This window comes from Engystomops pustulosus, chromosome 3, assembly GCF_040894005.1.
Source record: "Engystomops pustulosus chromosome 3, aEngPut4.maternal, whole genome shotgun sequence".
NCBI classification, from domain to species: Eukaryota; Metazoa; Chordata; class Amphibia; order Anura; family Leptodactylidae; genus Engystomops; species Engystomops pustulosus.
This window is the reverse complement of record NC_092413.1, coordinates 59,132,471-59,158,846: the sequence shown is the minus strand read 5'-3', so window position 1 is coordinate 59,158,846 and position 26,376 is coordinate 59,132,471. Positions and strand designations below refer to the sequence as shown.

The following is a 26,376-nucleotide window of genomic DNA, read 5'->3' as shown; positions in this document are numbered from 1 at the left end:
TAAGAAAATATGCACTACATTTCTTCAAAACAGTCTTTTCTAGAAAATGAAACTGTAACAGATTTTATTAAGACTGATGCTTACTACCATAGTCTTAGGGCAGGCTCACACTACCACTGTAGGTCCATAAACCACGGACCATTCAGAGTTCTGTGTCCCGGACCAACAACACTGTTGTAATTGTTGCAATTGTGTTTAGTGAAGAAGCAGCTTTCCTAGTACGTGTCTGTAAATAGAAAAATAAAAGATATATCTGGCAATTGTAGGACTGTAAAACACTTTATGGTATATATTATAAATATTACATTATTATTATTAGAATAAATATGGTGGTCAGGTCTATTGCTTCTAAATGCTGCCCCAACACATTTACTTTTCAGAAAAGTTACTGGTCTGCAAACGTACTTATATGAACTGGCGTAAAAAGTTATGTTAAAAACCTCCATCGTTGGATGCTTCTGAGCCACTGCAAATTAAAAGTATGTTTACATGGGCTAAAATACACTGTAGAAAAATCTACTACACACTTCTTTCTATGAAACCCACAACAGAAATCTAAGGCTGTTTCTTGGGTTTCTGACATAGTTAATGCTGTTGATCTGTACTTTGGCTAACCTCATTCAGTGCAGTAGGTGGGCCTTCCCCCATGGTTTACAGCATCATACTCAGTGTTACAAACCTCTGTGTGTGTGCACCTCTATAAGGGGTGTCAAACGTCCTGCACCTGCCTGGGCAGGTCATGTCATCACCACTAGTTTGACTGTAGTGGGTTGGTTGCAGTGCATCCAGTATGGCCAGTGTTATGGTGAGACCCATCTCAGTGATGTAATGTGCAGTGATGGCAGTTACACATCATTACTATGGTAACTGAGCAGGACAGTCTGTTATATCATCACTAGGAGCAGAACATAAGAGGGAGGAGCTGTTACTGAGAACTGAATATGACTGCCATCTTGGATATAACTCCAGTATAACAGAGGCACACTCATAAACCAGAGAATGGAGTGATGGGGGATGACTAGGACTTTTTTCCAGTGGTTATCCACATGGTTGTTAACCATAAGGTTTAAAACAGAGATATTGGGGGTTATTTATCATACGATAACGGTTAAAGGTAGCCCCGCCACTGCTCTGGCTCAGCCTGATATATCAAGAGGATTCAGCCTCCAGCGGGGTCCTGCGCAGTGTTTAACTCTACGCCAGGCCATGCCTGGCATAGAAATAAATGCAGCCGGCAACTTTTCACATGTGAAAATTCATCAGCCATAACAAGTGCGCCAGTGTGGGGACAGTAACGCCCCGCGCCATCCCACTCCCCGCCTGCTGAGCCCACCTCTCACCTGACCGCACCCCACCCCCCTTCACGCCCCACTGGCGGATTGGGGAAAATAATCACAAGTGATAGAAATAAGCTAGCATTTTCTGGGGTTCTACGCAACCGACTTGGCACAGCGGACCCAATAAATATCCCCCAGTGCCTTCATTTTGTTATCTGAATTATTAGTACATGTGAAAAAGATTTGGCAGAAGCATGAATTTCATGGCTAAAAGCTGTAAATGAATTATAATTATCCTCTCCTCCTGGTCTATGTATTTAAAAATGATGTGGTTTCAATATATTCCATCCAAAGATAATACAGGCGAAAGGCTCAGAAGGAATGTTCTATATCTCGTCTCTAAGTACTCTGCTAATGCATTATTCAATTTAGCTTGGTATGGCCATCTCCGGTCAAGTTCTTTCATTAGATCTGAATTACATGTCAAACAATATAATAAATGATAAGGAAAAATATTTTGTAGCCAAGTGCTTTTTCTCTCTTTAATGCAGTTACGAGTTGTCCCGCCAAATACAGCTTATCCCCTGAAAATCGATGAGAGATCTCATACAAGGAGCAATATAGCTGATCTGAAATGTAATTCCATTCATAGGACATTGTAGAAGGAAAGAGCCCACACAGGATAACGTATAAAAACATGTCTGCTTACAGGAATATGAAGTCTATTGTATATTTGACTGGAACCTTAGAGTTAAATGGATTTTCCAGACTAAAGATCCTGGGTCATCTTTATCAAACTAAAAATGGTCACGCCCACTTGTCAATTTATTTTTAAACTGATAGTATGAATTACAGAACGGTAGTACATTGAATAAATCCAATTGGAGGCAAACTAAAGTTATTTCAGTATGAGGAAATACAGAAAGTTATAGAAAGATCTGTCAGAGAGAGTGAACATATTTTCTTTCAGTGAGGCCTGAATTATGGGAACATAGGTATTAGGAGATCCTAGGTGGAAAAAAGTTAAGCAGTTCAGGGAAGTCTGGATCATTTGAGAGAGCATACAAACATATTTCCACATTATTCATGTATACATTGTGATGTCAGGAAGTCATTAACCTTTGTAATGGCTAGGGGGCAATGAGCTGTGTGTAGGTATTATGACTACATAAGGAGCAATGTTACTGTCCCTGAGCGCAACTCCATAAACGAGGATTAAATTCTTCATTTTATGGTTTAACCTCTTAACGCTCAGCGTCCGATATATCGGACGCTGAGCTCAGTGACTTAGCGCTCAGCGTCCGATATATCGGACGCTGAGCCGATGCCGGTTCAGCTCAAGATTTGAGCCGAACCGGCATCGGGAAACACGGGGTGCCGGCTGTGACTGATAGCCGGCACCCCAGTGTAAACCCGTTAAATGCCGCGGTCATCACGACCGCGGCAGCTAACATGCATCTGGGGTGTCCGATCATTGCTACGGTATCACTGTGGTCCGATCTGGACCCCAGTGTTACCTGCAGGAACTGCCGGTAAGATGGCGTCTGTGACGTCATCTTACTGGCAGAGTGCCACCCAATGCAAGTGCATAGGTTGACACTGATAATGCCCTGCAATACATAAGTATTGCAGGGTATTATTATGAACAAGCAATCAGATGATTGCTTGTTCATTTCCCATGGTGGAAAAAGTGAAAAAGTAAAAAAAAAAATTATTCAATAAAAAAATAAAGTAATAAATCACCAAAAATGCCCAAAAGCCCCAAAACATATAAAGAGCCATATAACTAAAAAAAAGTCTAAATCATAACACAAACCCCACATATATAGTATCACTGTGTCTGTAACAACCTGTAGAATAAAAATAAATAATTATTGAACCCGCATGGTGAACGCCGTAAAAGAAAACTGTTATAAACCATCCAAAAATTATGATTTTTACCTATTCAATCCCACAAAAAATGCTATAAAAAGTGATCAAAAAAACATATGTACTCTAGAATGATACTGGTGCAAAGTACAACGTGTCCCGCAAAAAACAAGCCATCAACCAGCTCCGTAGCCAAAAACGTAACAAAGTTATGCCACTTGGAAGATGGCAATACAAAAATGATAGATTTTTCCCCACAATAGGGTTTTATTTTACAAATTTAGTAAAACGCAAGAAAATATATTCGTGTCTGGTATCCCCGTTATCGTATCGACCCATAGAATAAAGATAACATGATTATTAGGATATACGGTGAACACCACAAAAAAAAAGTAAAAAAACCAGTAGAGAATTGATGCTTTTCTACTCCTGCTCTCAAAAAGAAGTTCCTAAATTTTCAACAATAGGTGATACCAACACCAAAATGGTAACATTGGAAAAAGCATCTCGTCCCGCAAAAAAAATGCCATCACATGGCCCTAATAGCGCAAAAGCGAAAATTTTATAGCCTTCAAAAGAGGCCAATGAGGAAAGTAAAATCCTGGCAGCTGCAGGGTGCTCCTTCCCTTCTGCGCCTCACTGTGTGCCCATAAAACAAGTCACGGCCACATGTGGGGGGTCTCTGTACTCGGGAGAAATTGTAGAACAAATTGTATGGTGGGTTTTGTATTTTTATCTTTTGGAAATGTGTAAATTTTAGGGCTAAATGAACGTATAACCGGCACAATTTGACTATTCTAATTTTCGCCTCCATTTTGATGTAATTACTATGAAGATCTCAAGGGGTTAACAATCTTCGTAAAATCTGTTTCTGATAGCTTGAGGGGTGCAGATTTGAAATTGGGTTGGTTATATGGGGGGTTTTGATGCTAAATATGTAAATTTTCATTCAAAACTGTATTTATCCCCAAAATAGTCAATTCTGAAAATCCGGAAAAGCGCTATTCGATTTGTAAGCCGCGTAACATCAAAATAAATTATCCAGACATTTCAAAAATGGTGAAAATGTAAAGTAGACATATGGGAAATGTTATTCAGCAATTTATTTAGGTGGTACATCTATCTGCCTGAAAACGCAATGATTTCAAATTTCAAAAATGGCAAATTTTTCAGAAAATTCATCATATTTTCTTTTTTTTGTAAATAAACGCAAAACTTATCAGCCAAAATTTACCACTAAAATGAAGTACAACATGTGGGTAAAAAACAATCTCAGAATCGTTTTGATAAGTAACAGTGTTCAAAAGTTATAACCATATAAAGCGACGCATGTCAGAATCCAAAAAATGGGCCTTAAGCTACAAAATGGCTGCGTCCTTAAGGGGTTAATGGTGTTTCCTAGTAAATAAATGAAAATTGGATGATGATTTATTTTGAGTACGTTTTTTTCACATGTTATTGGTTACAAAATGTGCTTAACATAATTTAAAATATCTTAACAAATTCTAATATCCCAGCCTTTCATAGTGGTGTTCAGTGTCTTTCTGTATTGATAACATAATCCGCCAACCGGAATTTTTTCTTAGCATCACATTTTTTCACAGGTCAAACTTGACTTCATGATGGGAAACGTCTTCCATATATGTTTGTCAGTAGTGCATTTCTAGTTTATTGCATTGTAAACATTTTTCATTTCTTCTGGATGACATCACCTAACAAATGAGCATGTGCTTGAGTGGTCACCAGAGCAGTTATACAATGTCCAGTTATAAAGTTATTATTGGTAGGTCCTTCAGGTTTGGTGTGATCTTAAGATGTAGGATATAATTTATCTTTATGATTACCATCCGCAATGCTCTTTTCATCTCTCCTGATCATGACAGTTCTATGCTCCTTGTTAGACAATCTTAAAATAAACTGGTCGCTCAGTGCCTTGTTTCTAAACCTCAGAGCTGTACTAGCAGGTGTTTGAATTTTCTACAGTGCGCCAACTGGGCAAATAAGGTATTGCAAAGTACCACTTGAAATCAGTTGTCTGTCAATGTAACACATTGATTGGCTGGGTGTTTTTTCAGACACAACACCCTCTAATTCATAGATTTGCATTCTGAAATGAAATTCCACCTCTGATTGCCTAAAATTCCCTGCGTAAAACAAGATGTTTGGAATTAGTTTTCTTACCCAGACAACCTCTGCTATCCTGCACTTCTTTGATCATAACTAGGGTGTTACTTTTATAAAAATGTAATGAATGTTGAAGAGGACTTATTTATGTATCACTTAGAAGCAAGTTTCTGTGACATTACAAGAATTTGGGATATGTATGGTAGTTATTTCAGAAATCTCAAACAACAGGTGTCAGTATAGATACTTAAATACCATTATTGCTGTAAGTTCAGTACTTAATTTGCATTTGTTTCAATTAACGTACATTTCCAATATAATCTGTCATGAACTATTTAGAGAAAATTTAGTCTGGGAAAATATGATAGTGTTGTCTGTCTATGAATAGTGCTGTCTATTGAATAGTGTTGGCTGTCTATTGAAAGACATTAAAGGAAATCTACCATCAAAATCAAGCACGATAAATCAGTGACACTTACTCATAGGCCCAGGCACTGTGACTGTGGTATTCTTCTTATATTTGCTATCCATGGCCTTATTCTTTATAAAATCAACTTTTAAAATTATGCTAATTGGCCTGAAGGGCTCCTTAACAGTCTGTTAGACTGTCTCGCTCTACCCCTCTGCTCCCTGAGCACTTCATCCCTCCCTCTGCCATATGTAAACTCCATATGTAGGAGTTTCTGAGTTTCAGAGGGGCTCTGGTAATACACCTAGGAACCCTTCAGGCTCATTTGCATTATTGTAAAAGTTAATTTTAGAATAAAGGAGGCAACAGATAACAAATATAAGATTACCACAGTCATACTGCCTGGATCTATAAAAGTAAGTGCCTCTGGTTTATCCATGTTTGGCTTGTACCAAGTTTGATAGTTATACCATAATCACCAAAAAATAGGGGATAAAAAGCTTAATGTAAGAATCTAACTGCTATAAATCACATTACTTCCTGAATGTGTAAATCTAAATTAGAAATATTTTTTCGTGGGAAGGTTCTAACTGCTGCCATGTAGTCATTATAAATGGAAGAGAAGCAAATGTATCATGAAGTTACTGTATTTAATTACTATATACAATATTTCAGTAATGACAGTGCTCCTTTACAGTAACTCCTGTGATATAAACAAATAATATATGAAGTGTCAGTAAAACTTACTATTACCTCCCATTTATTCAGCAAAAGTCTTTGCTGAGGGTCTGATCCTGACAAACCTCACTCCTATTGGTGAGGTAAACACCACTGCAGAAGTGACATTGTTTCTTAGAAATGCAAGTGCCGTGTGCTTTTTGGGGATTACACCACTTCCGTGTATCCTTTCTTGAATATGGCAGGAGGCTATAATAGATGGTTCAGCAATTTGCAGAAGGTTAGCTCTGACTTCTTTTCCCAGGCATGAAGTCCAGCTGGCAGCTTCCAGGGAATTTCATAATCTCTACTGGATGACATCATGTTTTGAATAGTAGTCAGTCCATGAATACATAGCTGGAACAGAAGTCACTGTATCTACGTAAAATTACTTGGATGATGCTAGACTCTGAATGTGAAAGCTATCTCATACACATTCCATCACACCCAGGCTCTTCTGCACTTTGGAAATGGCTGAATATTAGGTGCAATATGTTATTAGTATATTATTGTATATTTAATTCTCCTTCAGATTCCGTTTGAGAAGGTGTTCATATATCTCTGCATCTTCATTCTTTTGGTTGGTATAATCACGGATATACCAAATCTGTATAGATTTTAGAATGTTTTCATACAATTACAAAAATTAAAACCTCCTGTATAAAAAGTGTACGGAGCTCAGGGTGTAATTTTTTGCAACTTTTGATGACGTGAGAAATTTTTATTGAATTTTTTATATTTTATGAAATGGCAAAAAAGTGGTATTTTCAACTTTGGGCGCAATTTTCCGTTACAGGGTTAAATGTTCTGAACAGGGGCGTTGCTAGGGTGGTAAAAGATCCGGGGCACGGGCCCCAATGCATGTGTGTTGCACTTTCAGTAATGCCCCCTTCTGTACATAACCCCCTCACATGTGGCTGTGCCAATAACAAGGTTACTTCTGGTATATACAGCTACAGAGAACAAAGGAGAAATCCCCATCACCACATCTTATGTTCCTCACTGTCCCTACATCTTTGTTCCCTGGCAGTGTTATCCTGCTGCCGCCCCTAACAATCTCCCCAAATACTGTAAGGCTGCGCTCACACTTTGTCTTGCATTTAAACAAAACCAGGAGCGTGTTACCCATCACATGTGTATTACTGGAAAACATATGAGATCAAACCAAGGCCCGTCCTAGTGCCATGTGTGAACACACTCCAAGAAATGTCCCCCACACAGCCCCCCCATAAGTAATGTCCTCACACAGCCCCCCAGTAATGTCCCCACACAGCCCCCCAGTAATGTCCCCACACAGCCCCCCAGTAATGTCCCCACACAGCCCCCCATAAGTAATGTGCCTCACACACAGCCCCCCATAAGTAATGTGCCTCACACAGCCCCCCAGTAAGTAATGTGCCTCACACAGCCCCCCAGGAAATAATGTGCCCCATACAGCCCCCCATAAGTAATGTGCCTCACACAGCCCCCCAGTAAGTAATGTGCCTCACACAGCCCCCCAGTAAGTAATGTGCCTCACACAGCCCCCCAGGAAATAATGTGCCTCACACAGCCCCCCAGGAAATAATGTGCCTCACACAGCCCCCCAGGAAATAATGTGCCTCACACAGTCCCCCCAGTAAATAATGTGCCTCACACAGTCCCCCCAGGAAATAATGTGCCTCACACAGCCCCCCAGTAAGTAATGTGCCTCACACAGTCCCCCCAGTAAATAATGTGCCTCACACAGCCCCCCAGTAAGTAATGTGCCTCACACAGCCCCCAGTAAATAATGTGCCTCACACACAGCCCCCCAGTAAGTAATGTGCCTCACACAGCCCCCCAGTAAGTAATGTGCCTCACACAGCCCCCCAGTAAATAATCTGCCTCACACAGCCCCCGAGTAAATAATGTGCCTCACACAGCCCCCCAGTAAGTAATGTGCCTCACACAGTTCCCCCAGTAAATAATGTGCCTCACACAGCCCCCCAGTAAGTAATGTGCCTCACACACAGCCCCCCAGTAAGTAATGTGCCTCACACACAGCCCCCCAGTAAATAATGTGCCTCACACAGCCCCCCAGGAAATAATGTGCCTCACACAGCCCCCCAGTAAGTAATGTGCCTCACACACAGCCCCCCAGTAAGTAATGTGCCTCACACACAGCCCCCCAGTAAATAATGTGCCTCACACAGCCCCCCAGTAAATAATGTGCCTCACACAGTCCCCCCAGTAAATAATGTGCCTCACACAGTCCCCCCAGTTAGTAATGTGCCTCACACAGTCCCCCCAGTAAATAATGTGCCTCACACAGCCCCCCAGGAAATAATGTGCCTCACACAGCCCCCCAGTAAGTAATGTGCCTCACACAGTCCCCCCAGGAAATAATGTGCCTCACACAGCCCCCCAGTAAGTAATGTGCCTCACACAGTCCCCCCAGTAAATAATGTGCCTCACACAGCCCCCCAGTAAGTAATGTGCCTCACACAGTCCCCCCAGTAAATAATGTGCCTCACACAGCTCCCCAGTAAGTAATGTGCCTCACACAGTCCCCCCAGGAAATAATGTGCCTCACACAGCCCCCCCAGTAAATAATGTGCCTCACACAGCCCCCCAGGAAATAATGTGCCTCACACAGTCCCCCCAGGAAATAATGTGCCTCACACAGCCCCCCCAGTAAATAATGTGCCTCACACAGTCCCCCCAGTAAATAATGTGCCTCACACAGCCCCCCAGGAAATAATGTGCCTCACACAGCCCCCCCAGGAAATAATGTGCCTCACACAGTCCTCCCAGTAAATAATGTGCCTCACACAGTCCCCCCAGTAAATAATGTGCCTCACACAGTCCCCCCAGTAAATAATGTGCCTCACACAGTCCCCCAGGAAATAATGTGCCTCACACAGTCCCCCCAGTAAATAATGTGCCTCACACAGTCCCCCCAGTAAATAATGTGCCTCACACAGCCCCCCAGTAAGTAATGTGCCTCACACAGTCCCCCCAGTAAGTAATGTGCCTCACACAGTCCCCCCAGTAAATAATGTGCCTCACACAGCCCCCCAGTAAGTAATGTGCCTCACACAGTCCCCCCAGTAAGTAATGTGCCTCACACAGTCCCCCCAGTAAGTAATGTGCCTCACACAGTCCCCCCAGTAAATAATGTGCCTCACACAGTCCCCCCAGTAAATAATGTGCCTCACACACAGCCCCCCAGTAAATAATGTGCCTCACACAGCCCCCCAGTAAGTAATGTGCCTCACACAGTCCCCCCAGTAAGTAATGTGCCTCACACAGTCCCCCCAGTAAGTAATGTGCCTCACACAGTCCCCCCAGTAAATAATGTGCCTCACACAGCCCCCCAGTAAGTAATGTGCCTCACACAGTCCCCCCAGTAAGTAATGTGCCTCACACAGTCCCCCCAGTAAGTAATGTGCCTCACACAGTCCCCCCAGTAAATAATGTGCCTCACACAGTCCTCCCAGTAAATAATGTGCCTCACACAGTCCCCCAGTAAGTAATGTGCCTCACACAGCCCCCCAGTAAGTAATGTGCCTCACACAGTCCCCCCAGTAAGTAATGTGCCTCACACAGTCCCCCCAGTAAATAATGTGCCTCACACAGCCCCCCAGGAAATAATGTGCCTCACACAGCCCCCCAGGAAATAATGTGCCTCACACAGCCCCCCAGGAAATAATGTGCCTCACACAGCCCCCCAGGAAATAATGTGCCCCACAATGTTCTCCCCCAGTAAATAATGTGCCTCACACAGCCCCCCAGGAAATAATGTGCCTCACAATGTTCTCCCCCTTCCCTAGTCCCTGTCATGTTTCTCACCTCACAGATGCAGCTCTCTCTCTCTCTTTCTGTGCGCTGCTTTCCCCTGCAGGTCATGTGATCATGACATCATCACAGGTCTTTCAGCCTCTGGAACTCCCGGAGGTAAGGTCCTTGCAGGGGAAAGCAGCGCCTGCACTCGTTCTCATCACGATCTGAGGACACAGATCGTGATGAGAACGAGAGGGAAGGAATCTCCAGGGGCAGATGATCTGCTGACCCGAGGAGATTCGGGGCACTGGCCAAAAGATCCGGGGCACGAGCCCCGGATCTTTTGACCTAGCGACGCCCCTGGTTCTGAATAACCGTTATTATTATATTTTGATAGATTGGACATTTTGGGACACGGCGATACTGATCATGTTTATGATTTTTATATTTATTTCATTTCTAGGGAAAGGGTGGTGATTTTAAATTTTATGCTTTATTTTTATTTAATTTTTTTAAAACCTTTTTTTTTACTTATGTTACTATTTTTCAGACTTCCTAGGGCAATTTAACCCTAGGCTGTCTGATTGATCCTACAGCATACTACAGCAAATGGCACACTGTAATGAATGTGTTAAAATGAGGGCGCCTCAGATCTTCATATTACCCGTGGCTGTCATAGCAACAGATTGTTGCAATGATGTCATGGGGAGCAACAATTTAAGACAATATGACTGGGCCCATACGATGCCGGCTTTTTAATGCCGAAAGGTTAACAACAATGATTGAGAGATTAGCAACTGTGATCGGTGCTAGCACCAATCGCAGGTGTAATCGGTGGATGTTTGCTGCAATATGCCCATGAGCCCTCTCCATACTGCAGCAGCCGACATGTGACATACTACCGTATTACCTCACACATCGGTAAAAGGCGACTAATGCTAATGTATGGCATGGAAGGTTCTAGCAATGACTGCCGCCTGGTCTTATTTTCAGTAGAGACCTTATGTTTCTAAGCTTCTCAAATAGATGAAAGACCTGAAGAAGGAACCAATATCTCCCTTAAGAAAAGTGGCCCTATCTATGGCTGCTGTGAATGGGGAGGTGACCATGCATGTTCAGCTCTCTCCATTCATGTTTGTCATTATGTCACATATAGACATTTACTAAGTAGCTGACCACCAATGAGAACAAGAACATATTGAAATAAATGGTGATCAGGACCCTGGAACTTGAACCTTGAGTTCTTATTTGTAAAGATTGCTATCTGTATTGTTTTTTCTGGGTTATACTGCAGTTGTGTCTCCTATAAAGAATGACTGGAATGAATGTAGGACAGACAGAGTTCTTTGAATGATAACATCTTCAGAGGACTGTGATGCTTTGAGGAAAAAATAGTAAGACCCATATTTGTTCAGGACATAATTCATCAACTTAAGGGAAGACAGCATCCCAGGGATGTGAATAGGGGCCTATGTGTATATCTACACTTGCTATGGCATTCTGAACAACACTACTTATTTCACTACTTCACTGGAATGTTAGCCCTGGTCAATAATCATATTATAAAATGGCTGTCATTCCACTGGTAATGCATTCCTTCTTCCTGCTGGGTCATAGGCCAGTGGCTATTAATCCACAGTCAATAGCATTGTAAAATAAAAGGGAAGTAATATAATAAAAAAAAATGTCTGCTAATCTATTTGCTATAACTCAGTTTGTGGTTTGACAAATCTGATTGTAGACATATACAGTAGTCTAACTATGACTGAACCAAATTGTTTTTTTTAGGACAAGTAGGCCATTTGATATATTTTGATATAGACACTTTACTTTTCTCCAGTGTAATGGGATATCAGAACGTTGCTGATGGTTTTCAGCATGCCCCATCTGTTTAATCTAAAGTTGATGTCTTGGTTGAATGGTTTAACGTATAAGGACATTAAAAAAATGATACAAACTTAGTTCATAGTTTATACTGTTAAAAAAGACACACGTCTATCAAATTCAACCAAGAAAGGGATAGGTTTTGGATAAGGAAGGGATTTAGGGGAAACAATTCTATATAACATAACTACCAATGTTATTTAGGTGTAAAGAGGCATATAGACCCTTCTTGAAGCTCTCTTCTATCCCTGCTGTGACCAGTGCCTGAGGCAGGCTATTCCACAGATTAACAGTTCTCACTGTAAAGAAGCCAGGTCGTCTATGGTGATAAAACCTTTTTCTGGGGACGGTCTCCAGACAGTGCCCCCTTGTCTTTTGATTTGATTTAATCTGGAACAACTTTACACCATATTTTTTGTATGGACCATTCATATATTTATATATTATTATAATATATAATATATTATTCTTATCTTTTATAAACTTGTCTTTTATAAACTTTTTTGACACTCTCATTCCAGCGACTGTCTGTCTCTGGCACTCTCATTCCAGCGACTGTCTGTCACTGGCACTCTCATTCCAGTGACTGTCCCTGTCTCTAGCACTCTCATTACAGTGACTGCCTGTGTCTCTGACACTCTCATTCCAGTGTCTGTCTCTGTCTGACACTCTCATTCCAGTAACTGTCTCTGACACTCTCATAACAGTGACTGTCTCTGACACTCTCATAACAGTGACTGTCTGTCTGTCTGTCTGTCACTTTGTCTACATGGAGATTTATCAGAGGTGCCAGAGCAGGACTACTCTAGTTGCCCATGGCAACCTATCAGGGCTCAAGTTTCATTTTTGCACAGCTGTTTATAAAATTACAGTTGTTCTCTGAATGGTTTCCATCGGCAACTGGAAAAGTATTACATTTCTGATAAATCTCCCCCTATCTCTGTATCCCTATCCATCTTACATCACACATAAGCGTCTTATTCTCATTGCCTATAGCAGTGGTGGCAATCAGAGCCCTATAAGTGGGCACTCAGGCTGTTGCACCATGCCAGAGTTCTCCAGATAGGGATCCCCCTGCAGTCTCAGGACTTGCCATTCTTAGCATTATTTTAATGTGGAGCATCCTGGTATACCGGAGACTGCAGGAAGAGAGAGGTGGCGTGGACAGGATCAGGTTATCATTTGAGCACCTTTTGTGCGACCCCTGAATATTCCTGTTCAGGGGGCTCTCAATAGTAGCTCCAGTGGCAACCCAAATTTCCTCTCCTTCTGACAAAGAGATTGGTGCCCTCTGGCCCATTGAAAGCCATGGTACAGAGCAAGAAAATTGCTATACGTTACTGCAAAAAATATGCATGTTTTGGGTTGCAATTTGGGGACTTGACCTCTAAAAGGTTCGCCATCACTGTCATAAGCAATAACAGCTCAGAGTTCATATCAATGACCTGTGGAAGAAGAGAAGCTGAGCTGTGATTGATTGCAACAGCAGATAATGGCTCCTGTATATGATAGTTTTCATATTATCTCAGATATTACTTCATATCTTACCTCACAGCTAATCTATACTATACTCATTAACAATCACAGCTCAGAGCTCATATTAATGACCTGTGGCAGAATAGCAACCAATCACAGCTCATTTTCCAACTGCCACAGCAGAAGCAGCTCCTGGCTCCTTTATATAGTGGTTAATAAGTGGATTTTGAAAGCGTGGGATGAAACATTCAGCTCAAAACCGAGTCTGAGTCACAGAGAGCGGCTTTGCAAAATTTGGTGACTGTAAACATGACTGTGCAGATTCCTTTAGCGGACATACATACATACTCATACTCAGCTTTATATATTAGATGTCCCCTATGATTTGTAAAGTGCTGCAGAATTTGATGACGCTATATAAATAAAGATTATTATTAAGATCTTGCTGACTTTAGAGGCAGCTGATTGACATTGTATGCTATTATTTAATTTTATGATCTTCTAGTACACCCAGGTCCTTCTCAACAAGGGACTCTCCCAGATTTACTCACCCAAGGACATATGTTGCATGTTGATTATTGGCCCCCAGGTGCATTACCTTACATTTATCCACATTTGAACCTAATTTGCCAAATGGATGACCAAACACTCAGTTTGTCCAAGTCACCCTGCAGCCTATGAACATCCTCTGTAGATTATATTACACTGCACAGCTTAGTGTCATCTGCCTATACACAGTACTATTAATTCCTACCACTAAATCATTAATAAATACATTAAATAATAGTGGGCCAAGCACACAACAGGTTCCATCGTGTCATTGTTTTGAACAATTAAAGAGAACCCGTCATGCAAAATAACCCACCTAAACTAAATATATTTTCATAAACTGCCATTAGAGAGCATTGCCTCTATCCCTTCATTGTCCCTCTACATGCCTGTAAACCTAAGCAATGAGGTCCTAAAACTGTATGCAAATGACCTGTGAAATGTCCAATGAAGCATTAGCATATTCAAGCTGTCCACTCTATTCATGAGTGGGAGGCACAGCCACACCCCCAGTACATGACTGACAGCCTGTGTAATGGTGTGAGGCTGTATAATGATGTGCTTCCTGGTGCTGGTGGCCACGCCCCCTGTGTGTGTATAGGAGAGATACAGCAGCTCCAGGCAGCCATGTTACAGCAGAACATGTCAGATTCATGTGTAGCTGATGTCTGTGTCTCTCACCTGTATATTAGGAGGATGCAGCATGTCAGCAGATGTAGTACACACACTAGCCATACACTAGCTATACATTACACACAGACATGAGCAGGGGGAGGAGAGGGGAGGGGTAACAGGGGTGACATCACTGCCTCTGACCATGTGACCAGCCTCATTTATATGATAAAGGAAAGATGATTTTACAATGATTAATGTATGAAATAACTAGATAAAGGCTGGGATGGGATCCTTGTGAGCTGCTCCAACAGGAAGAGGTGACAGGACAAGTGACACAGACCTGATGACAGGTGTCCTTTAAGCCAGCATAGAAAAGCCATGTGAAAAACTGTTTTGTGACAAAATTTCCTTTTATTATTCGTAAATTTCTAACTTTACATTTACATTTGAAAATGGAATTTTTGAAATTAAATAACCCCTTTAATTTTATTATAGAGTATTGTTGCATTTAAAGTTTTCATTGTTAAACCAGCCTGACCTACACTGTCCTTCTCTGTGTGTCTCTAATGCAAATGACTTCTGAGCTCCAGTGGGAAGTTAGTGTGAATAAACAGTGTGATTTACTTTGTTGACATAACACTGACATAAGGTCTATGTCACCAACACAGTAGTAAAATGTGTGGTTAAGAAGCTGCCTATACACCAGTGATTTTAGGATGTATGTAGAGATGATTTAGAACATTTGCCACTGACTGTTGACACCCTATTGTGACATGGTGACCAAAGTCAGAGCTCTGTAGAAACATTTGACATTGTTAGGTGCAGTCTGACATCTTTCTGACAAAGGTCGAACTCAACTTTTCAACCTGATTGGGTAACCAGGTCAAGAAATGTATACTGTGTTTGTATAAATTGCTTGGAAATCATGGTAAAATGTAAGAAATGCATTTGGTTGTACAGTAGACTCTTTGGTCCATTAGGGATCTTTTTGCTGCCATAGAGCCTATTTTTATTTTTGGGGAGGATGTCTTTATACCTGTGAAATCCAATAACACAACCATACGTCTTCATTGTTACGTATTCTGGAGAAAAAAAAAACTTTGTGAAACCAAGCCTTAATACCAACCAATGTATGAGACACAAAACTGTAAAACTGTAGTTTGAGCATTAGCCAATTTATGTAAGCGTTCAATGAAAAGAAATTGTCCATTGACGAGGATATATTAGTAAAGTTGTTGAACCAGAAATTTTATAGCTCAACTCATTAGAGACCTAGATGTATTAAAACTATGGGAGGGTAAGAAGTGGTTAATAAGAACTGGCACATGTTAATTTACACGACTTTATTATGACGAATGGTCGTAGATATTGCCCCATTTTAAAGGAAACCTACCATAATGAATCTACCATCTGAAGGTAGATGCCTCCTGCCTGCCTCAGTCCTTATCTCTTATTTATCTTGAAACCTAACCTAACTTTATTTTAGTAAAGCAACTGTAAAAGCTACAGGGATGAGGAGTAGCCTTGGCTCCCAGTGCCCGGCAAGGCTAGTTCACGCCCCAGTAACCTCTACAGTTAATTTACATATTACTAAAATAAAGTTTTTAACAAGTTAGGTCAGGTTCCAGGATTATTCAAGGACATCTACCACCAGGCTCAAAGATTGTAAACCAAGGGCACTGACTCGTAGGTATGTACCCCCTCTGGCAGGATCTGCTAGTCTTTTAGCTATTCATGCCCTTGTTTTTACAAAAAAAAAAAGTTTTAAAAATGATGCAAATCAGCCTGAGCGGCTCCAGGCTCCATAGACATCTATAGAAACCGGAGCTCCTCGGGCTCATTTGCTTAATTTTGAATACCTTTTTTCATTACAACAAAGGCTTAAACAGCTAAAAGCAGAGCAGATCCTGATGTAAGTGTGCATGGTTTACAATATTTAATCCTGGTTGTAGATGTCCTTTTAATTACAGATCAGGGCAGAGGTAGGCATGAAAAATCTACCATTAGAGCTACTTCTGATGGAAGATTCCTCATGGTAGGTTTCCTTTAATTCTTTATTAAAGTTTTTATCTTGAATATAGTTATGCCTCAAACTCTGGAGCCTGGTTTTGTAAGATTCCACATGACCTTGCAGGTTTCACACAAAACAAATGATGGATTGTGATTGAATTTTGAGGCGTGATTCTGAATATCAGGCTTTTTAAGTCTTCTGGTTTTTGCTATTTACTATTACTAAACAAGCAAATCTATTTTAATTCTGGGTCACTCGAGGAGAAACTGTGGTAGTAAATCCCTTTGCTTTGTGCGTAAATAAAGGAAAAATGTTATTCTGCTGTTATTCTATGTAGTTATGGAAGAACTCATTAAAACTTATTACAACGTATACAAACTTTTTTACACATTGCCTTGCTGAATAATAAAGTAAACGTTGCTAAAAATAGTTCAAACAAAGCACAGTAGCTTGACGTTTTATGAAAATACTGTTGTTTAACCTTAAACACGTCGAAATGCAAAACCCAGCATTTAATAACAGCAGTGATATGTCTGCTAAATGTAGAAATAAATTATAAAAGAAATTACAAATATATTTTACCTAATTTTGAAAAATGCAACATTTTGTGCATTGGTATTGATACAAACTTGTTCAGATTGTGGATGGCTTTGGGGGTAAAATAAAGAACTTTTACATGTAAAATGTAGACTTAATTAGAATCACATTTAATCATATTGTCTATGTGATAGAGCAAGAGGAGCTGAACAAATTAGAGTTTTATGGGAAAAAACTTAATCACATGTAATTCTTTGCTGTCTCTATATGGACAAGAAAGGCTGTCAATCATCTGCTGTTTGCAGACAGTGTTCCAATGGCTTGTGAGAGCCAATCATACACCAATGACAATATTAACGCCTTAATGACCGCCCTATCGGGAATCTACGTCGGTCATTAAGGGTACTTCTTCTGACGCAACGCCTTTCTATGGCGGCGCGTCAGAAGAAGATTTCGGGACACCGGATCTCGCTGGTGTCGGGTTGTGATATCACAGCCCAGACCCGGCACTAACATCTGGGATCAGAAAAACTCCGATCCCGGGTGTTTAACCCCTTACACACAAGTGTGTCCCACGTGGATCGAACCCCCCGGTGTGTTTATTGAGGAATCCGATCCCTCCTGCCACTGCCCCCGGGTCCGGCGAGTGACCCGAGGCTTCCGGCTCCTCTTCTCGCCGGGTTCTGCCTTCTTGGCAGGACCCGGCTGTATGTAACTGAGCATGCGCGGCATGCTCAGTTACTTACACTATACACTGCAATACAAGTGTATTGCAGTGTAAGGGCTTGAACAAGCGATCAGATGATCGCTTGTTCAAGCCAAAGGATGGAAATTGTAAAAAAAAAGTAAAAAAAAAGATTAAATCATTTTATAATATAATTAATTAAATAAATAACTAAAATAAAAGTCCCATAATCTCCCCAGTTACATATAAAACACAAAAAAACATACATATTTGGTATCACCGCGTCCGTATTAATCTGTTCAATAAATCTAAATCAATATTGAACCCGCTCGGTGAATGACGGGAAAAAAACACGAAAAACTTCCCGCAATATACAATTTTTCATCAAACACCATCACAAAAAATGTTCTAAAAAGTGATCAAAAAAAGCTACATTCCCTATTATGATACGACTGAATAGAACAACTCTTTACGCAAAAAATAACCCTCAACCTGATCTGACAACAGAAAAATTCAAAAGTTATTGCCCTGAAAAGTTGTCAATAGTAAAAACAATGCGATTTTCTCCAATATTGGTTTTGCTCAGTAAAATTAAGCAAAGATAAGAAAAACTATATAAATGAGGTATCACCGCAATCGTAGTGAACCAGAGACTAAAGATAAAATATTATTTTTACGTTACAGTGAGCAGGGGAAAAAAAGTGCTAAAAATCCAAAATAATAATAATAAAGAACACGTTATTTGAACAAATGGCATGCGGAAGCGCCAAAAGCAATACATTTTAATGGATCAGTATCCTTTGCTGTTACTTTAACTGACCATGCAACTGATCTATTAAGAAGTGGAGCATGTCCAAGTCGGGACCGTTTTTCATGGATTTCTCGTAGACTATAGTTTATAATGATTGTTCGTCTGCAGGTAGACATAAAGTGTTTTTAAAAAGTTACAAGATATTAATCCCTGGGGGAAAACAAAGCTTTTAAGGAGGAGCATTTGAGCAAAAGCACTCTCAAATGTACTCAGATAGCAAAAATGGTCAATGCTCAACTCTATTTTCAATGAACAGTACTTTCAAGTTAAAAGTCACTCATACCACTCCACCATAGTCAGGAATGGAAGACCCATGGCGATCCATCCAACATTAGTAGTTCCTAATCCATGCGTCAGTCCTATTTGTTGCCTACAATTGCTGAGCAAAGGATCATTTTATAGAAACTAAGAAGATTTCAGGTTCTCTGAGATTGCAAGTAAGACCTGTTCTGTGTTAATAAGCTCTTATGAGCTTGTCTACAGTGCTGTAGTAGAAAGGAAGCCACTTAGCTAATGAATACTGAAAAAATTACTTAGACATTCAGGCAGAGGATTTTATGGCCTGACTACTCTGCTACATTTCTTATTCTAATGGAACTCAAAAGTTGTGGTCCTGTTGGTTGCAACCAAAGGGAATATGTCATCAGAAACTGACCTATTGTTATTATATCAGTTTTATATTTGACATGCTTTTTAAAGAATTTTTTACTAAAGTTTTCACACAAACTACTTAGCACAAAAGTATTCTTCCTCTTCCATTGCACAACATTCTATTCACTTTTCATCTCATTGTCATCAAAATCAGGAATACAGTGAAAGATAACACCTCTATTATAGGTGTTATCACCATTTTTCGCCATTTTTCATTTTCCACCTCTGCTTATAGATGTCAATGGGAATAATTTACAATAGGACTTTCTCTTTTGTTCTCTTTTATTTGCAACTTTTTTGACATAAATGTATATCTATGCCTAAATCTGTCTCCACTCGCCTACCAATGTGAGCTGTGTTAGAATTTGTTTTACTGTTGCTCCTGATATATCTTTAAAATCCAGATGTCAAAGTATGAAAAACAGTCCCAATCAGATGTAGGAAAAACTTTAGAAGGAGTTGTAGAAGAGTTTGTGTCTTTTGTGGGACCTTTTCATAAAAAGTTGCAAAGACCCTGCAAACTTATGTACAGTAGGATGTATTCAGACTTCTTTATATTTTTCACTCTCTTTCATTGCAACCAATTGGTGAGATTAAAAAAAGTTATCTTTTTGCTGATTAATATACACTTTACACCCCATCTTGACAGAAAAAAACTGAAACATAGATATTTTTGCTAATTTTATTTATTAAATAATTTTATACTTTGCTGTGACACGCTGTCCATTTCCTTCTAATCTTTATTGAGATGGTTCTACTGCTTCATTGGAGTCCAGCTGTGTTTAAGGCTGGTTTCACATTATTCCATGATCAATCCTATGCCACGGATTGATCATTATTATATCAATATGATGCATGGAGTTCAGTTCCCCGGCATAAAGATCAGTCCGTGGCATAGCACTCGTTACATCCATGATCACGGACTGATCATGGAGTGCTATTCCAGGGACTGATCATTATGCCGGGGAACTGAACTCCATGCATAATATTGATATATGATGCACGGAGATCTTGTTTCCTATATATGTAGCAGAGCTGACACTGTACTGTCTGCTTGTCATGTCCGTGATCACAAAATAATGGGAAACTAGCCTAATTTAACTGATTGTACATATTAGGAAAGGCACACACCTATCTATATAAGCTGTCAGACAACATGAGAATCATGAGGTCTAAAGAACTGCCCATGGAGCTCAGAAACAGAATTGTGGTGAGGCACAGATCTGGCCAAGGTTACAAAAGAATTTCTGCAGCACTCAAGGTTTCTAATAGCACAGTGGCCTCCATAATCCTTAAATGGAATGCTTCCTTGACCTGACTGTCCAGCCAAACTAAGTAATCGTGGGAGAAGAGCCTTGGTGAGAGAGAGGTAAAGAAGAACCAAAAATCACTGTGACTGAGCTCCAGAGATGCAGTAGGGAGATAAGAGAAAGTTTCAATGTCAGCTATCACCACAGCCCAACACCAGTCAGAGCTTTATGGCAGAGTGTGCCGACGGAAGCCTCTGCTCAGTGTAAGACATATGAAAGTCGCATACAGCTTGCAGAAAAAACATTAAGGACTCCCAGACCATGAGAAATAAAATGCTCTGAGGTCTAAACACCTAAGATAAATCAAACAAGTCCAAAACCCAAAATAACCAAAAAGACACCCACAAATGGGTGACTAAAGATAAATAAGCCCCAATTAGTTACTTCCAAAATCTTGGTACTTACAGTTCTTGCACCTAAATGGACAAATGTTTTCTTCTTCAGTGTGTTGATGTGGTTACTTTTGATTTTTCCCATTATGTTTGCACTGTATATCACATTGTTTTAGCCTTCTGATATTTAATTTTATCTGATCCTCCTTTCACATAAAGTGTGGTTTGAACAAAAACATGACCAAAGTTTCTGATGCTAGTTGTTTGATTTAAAGTTGGACAAAGGTCCAGTAGGATGGAAAAGTACTGTTTACAAGTATAGAAGTTCCTTTATTTACCATTTCCTATTGACTGGTACCATCCTGAGGGTGCCCATATACAGTGGGCCTAAGCCATGGTTACTGCATGCAGAGTTCTGCTAAGTGTCTGAAATTGGCATTATTTGACCTCCGGTTTCTTGGGCTGGGCTAGTCATGTATTGGCACCCTAAATGTAAAACGACAAACATATCTATAAAACACAACTAACTGTCATCAGCAAAACTTGAAATCTACCATGCCTCTTGGAAAAGCACTTCAATGATGTACATTTTAATGGACTAGACCTTCTTTCCTGAATTCAGCCACAGACATTTCAGAATTTTCCAGGAAGTGAGAAGTACAAGGGGAAATTGTTTTCATTTACCCTATAATAGGGGGATTTTCACAGATCTTCAGATCTTGTTGCCTGCAGCAATGACTGGGCCCTCTTCTTAGATAAGTAAAACCTTGTGTCATTGAGAGAAGAATACCTGCTATTTCTAGGTATCAATGAGGGAATTTACTATGCAGTAAATAAACACTCTGAGCACTTGTGTGACTTGGTTATCTTTATGGGTATTTGTATTTTATTTGGCTGAATCCGTGATTTTTGGCTTATAACTATGTTTTTTTGGCAGATATCTTTGTATGTGAAGCCAATATTTTTCATATCATGGATGGTCTACTAGATACCTGTATTACGCAGATAAAACAGGTCAAATGTATTGAATGGGCTATTTCCCCTCCAAGTGTTATAGTAAAAACAAAGTATCAAGTAGATAAAAATTTGTAAATTCATCTCAAGGTCATTTAATTGTAGCACAGTTATTGCACCAGGGAACCAGGAATCTTTTTAGGAATATTCTTACTTGGTAACATTCTAACATCTTTACAGAAGATGAATGTCTGTCACTGTTTAGTTGTAAAAATCGCTTTGGTTGAAATGGCCTTTTTTTTTAAAACAATTTAGACTTATGTGTGTAGGTACCTTAATGTATAACTTTGGAAGATACCCTGGAAGTCTTCATTAGGTTTTGTGGGAACATCATAAAGATTTTGTGGATCCACATTCCAGAATCTGATGTTTATGACCAAACATATTTTGCCAGGTCAGTGATTAAACTATTAGCAATACACACCAACTCATATTTGCTATCTAACATAGTTCACATTCTTGGGACCCTCCATGTTATCATATCCTTTTCCAAATGATGTCACCCATCACTGTTCTGTTATAGCTGCCGCATTTTGATGGACCATAACGAGAGAGACAAAAGCAGTGTGCTTGGACAAAATAGGACTATGCAAGGATATAAAAAGGGGCTGCCCCAGGCAAAGTGTCTGAATACACCCTTGAATAGAAATTGTGGTTCAGCATAGGAATGTTCTAGTAATCAGCAATCACCGCCCACCGGTTTTATGAGGAAACAATCAGGCTTTTAATAAAGCAAAAAAGCAAATAAAAAGCAACAAAATGACCATTTAAATTGTATTAACATGTATCCACATTATGGTCTATCTGAGATTATGTTAACCATATGTAGACATGGCCTAAAAAGAGATTTTTATTTCCCTAACTGATCTTATTTCATGGAGATTTTTTAGTGGGAAAGGGCCTTAGAGTAATCTTTTTAAAGAGCAGACAGAGTTCACGCTTTGAGGGTATTTGCTATTCTATTTGAAGCTGTGAAGGGCTTATTCATTAAAAGCTTTCTTAAGTGAATTATCATGTGAATTAATACCAGGATGCAGGGGTAATCCGTAGTCAGGTACAATTAAGGTATGCATGGCAAGACAAATGATTGAATCAACTTTAATTACTCACCAATGAACCCAACAGACATCTATGGCCTATGGTGGCATCAGGTCAAAAACATGGCACCATTGATTTATAGTAGGGTTATCTTAGGTTTGGTCAATGTTAAAGTACCAGTAATATTTTAAATTATACTGGCTGTAAGAGAAATTCAAATATTTTGACAGCAAAAGAAATTTTGATAAAATATCACAAAACTAAACACCTGTTTAATACCCTGTCACACTAATCCTTTGCAATGGAATTTGTTTGTTTGGTTGCATTGATCATGTTTTAATATAGTCCATATTTCTACTGATCAGGCCAGTGACATGGGGACAATGACAGATGATTGTTACATCAGTGCTTGAACTGTTGTAAAATCAGATTGGCAAGAATAATCTTTTTTTAAAACAACTCCTAGTTGGTTACAATCAACCATTGTGCTTGGGTAAATAAACTTTCCGGAGCTATAAGATGCCTGTTTTAAAGTCTTTATAGATCATATAAGTCTTGTGTATGCTTGGTAAATGGCTCAAACAGAGCTGTTTGGCCTTAATTATAATATCATTGCCCAATTTACTCATTGGGGCACATGTATCAAACTTTTTGCTTTTTATACTTTCCCTGACCAGGTGCAGAAATTAGCTCAGAGCAAATTGTGACTTTTTGCAACTTTTTGGAACTTTTAAAAAAATTGATGCAAATTCACTAAAGACCAGATGCCACATGTATCTATATGAAAAACCGCTAAGATATATCTGCCCAGCAGAAATGCCGCTTATCATACATGTGTTCCATTGTACCTATCTGTTCATGTCAATTTTTTGGCAGCCAGGTACACTCAATATTCTGCAAAAAGAAGTTTTCTTTATCAAAAATATGCAATGTTTCACAAGTAACAGTACAGAAAACTTCTTATTCATTGGAAAACAAAGGAGATTGTTCCTCTTGAATAGTTGGGAAATGAGAGCAGCAGAAGTAGCTTTCTCTTTTTTGAGATGGGTAGGAAAGGGCTACAAAAGAGGGCTACCCTCTTAAAAATATGCAGTTGACCAGAAAAGATCTGTGGGCAAGTTTGGACAAGTTAGAACATTAGATAGAAGATGGCAGACAGCCATTTTATGTGTAAAACAGTCCAAACACATGTGTTATTGTGTCTCTCAACGCCCCACCTTTTAATTGTGCATGTACTCAATATAATGAGCTATAGGTTGTCACCTCCCAAAAAGGCAATTTACAGATGTCCAATTGGTTTAGTTCAAGGTTCTGTGTAAATTGGCAGCATGGCTTACACAGATACAAAGGTACCCAATATATATGGTAATAGAACAGATGATCTTTTCATATCTAGATCCATCACCGTAACAGAGAAGGGAGGTTACATCTGCATCATAGATGTTTTTTCTATTGTAGTGTTATCGATATGAGAAGTTATTAAAGGAGTTAACTTTGAATGATCTCAGACAGACAAAACATCTTCCACGACATTGAAAAGATGCGTCCTGTACCTTCTCAGTCTTCCTCCATGATGTGTATATCTGATTTGACATATTATTTACAGTTTATACTTATCTGCCACTACACAGAAGGAAATTAAGATCAGCCAATGACAAGCAAGCATAGAACTTGGGGGGGGGGGGGGGACCATCTTCTCTTAAGCTGGATAAAGACTCTGTAGTTCAATTATAAATTAGAGAATATCCTTAGAGGCCATGGGTGTTTGTGTTATTATTTCTTCGCGTGCATGAATAATATTTTCTGATGTGGAGCACAGATCAATACAATGAAGGCACACGGGTTTTAGTGTACAATCCAAAATAGTAGGAGCAGTGCGACTCAGGAATGTTGTGATGGTTAATTCCTTGAATGACTTTAAAAAGAGTCTGAATGCCTTCCTAGGAAGACATAATATTACAGGTTATCTACAGTAGATTTCTGAAGATGGCCAAGTATCCAAGGATTTTCCCCGATTTTCATATTAAATTTGGAAAGGAATTTTTTTTCCTAATACAGGATTATTGGCATCTGCCTTATAGGGGTTGTTTAGACTTCCACTAGATCAACATAATAGGACAACAGGTTAAACTTGATGTATCTGGCACCAGAGGATATATATCCAGGACATATAATACGCTTCTAGACTCCCAACATGAGAAATACACCCTGACTGCCTGAGTTAAGTGGGAAGAAGACTTAGGGCCATTTACGGACGAGCAATGGTCAGATGTGTTATCCACTGTCCCCTCACTTTCACTCTGTGGGGCTCACCGGCTATCCCAACTATATTTAATACATAGAGTCTACCGCACTCCCCATTGGTTATACAGGGTTGGCTTCAGGGGGGAAGACAGGTGCCCAAAATGTGGTATGTTACATATGATGTGGGAGTGTAGGAAACTAAGTAGATTTTGGAAAAATGTTATAAACCTGATTTTGAAAGTGTTTGGTGTAACAGTTCGAACCACACCGATTGTATGTCTTTTTGGAGTATTAGATCAAAACGACTTGAAAGACAGGGTAATTATAGGGATCAGCAGAATGTTGTATCAAGCCAGAAAACTTATTGCTATGTACTGGCTTCGCCCCGATGCACCGGGGTTAGAGGCGTTTGTAAACAAAATGAATAATATAATTCGGTTAGAAAAAAGTGTCTATTTGAGCGCATATGGGGCCCCTGGCTGGACTCTCCGGGTCTCCCATCAGCACATTTGAGACGTAATCCTTTTTCTGCCTTTATGTAATACTTATAACTGTATGTTAGAATTCTGTATAACCTGTACAATTCTATACTTACTCATTCATTGTACACCCATGCAACACTGAAACTCTGAAGTATTTATTGTAAAATGCTTTATTGTCCGGTAGGTTTGAGGGGTAGAAGGGAGGGAGTTTGTCTTTGGAAAGGGGAGAGGGGAGGGAATGGGGGATTGTTTGTATAAATGCAAAACTGTTAAAAATCAATAAAAAATATTTGATTAAAAAAAAAAAACTTGATGTATCTGATTTTTCTCTCGAGTTAATAAGTGCCACATATAAAGAAGACAAAGGTTCAGGGTATTGTAGCTTATTAGAAAAATGGTGTTCAGCAAATTCATCTCCCTCCTTACCTCAGGCTGGTGATACACGTTATATAGCTGATGGCCAAATGGCCAAGAAACTCCCTCGTTAACATAAGAGCTAGGCTACTAGTAATTTTATGTGTGTGGGCAGCTCTACCCAAGCTGTTTGGTTCTGTCATTCAGGATCTCACATTTTAACCTAATGACAGGTTACAGCAT

General features: G+C 39.8%; 1 protein-coding gene across 2 annotated transcripts in view; it reads left to right on the top strand.

Annotated features, from left to right (window-relative positions):
- Window positions 1–26,376, top strand: part of AKAP12 (A-kinase anchoring protein 12) — a 100,169-nt gene that overhangs the window by 48,269 nt on the left and 25,524 nt on the right. The gene's annotated exons all lie outside the window — the stretch shown is intronic.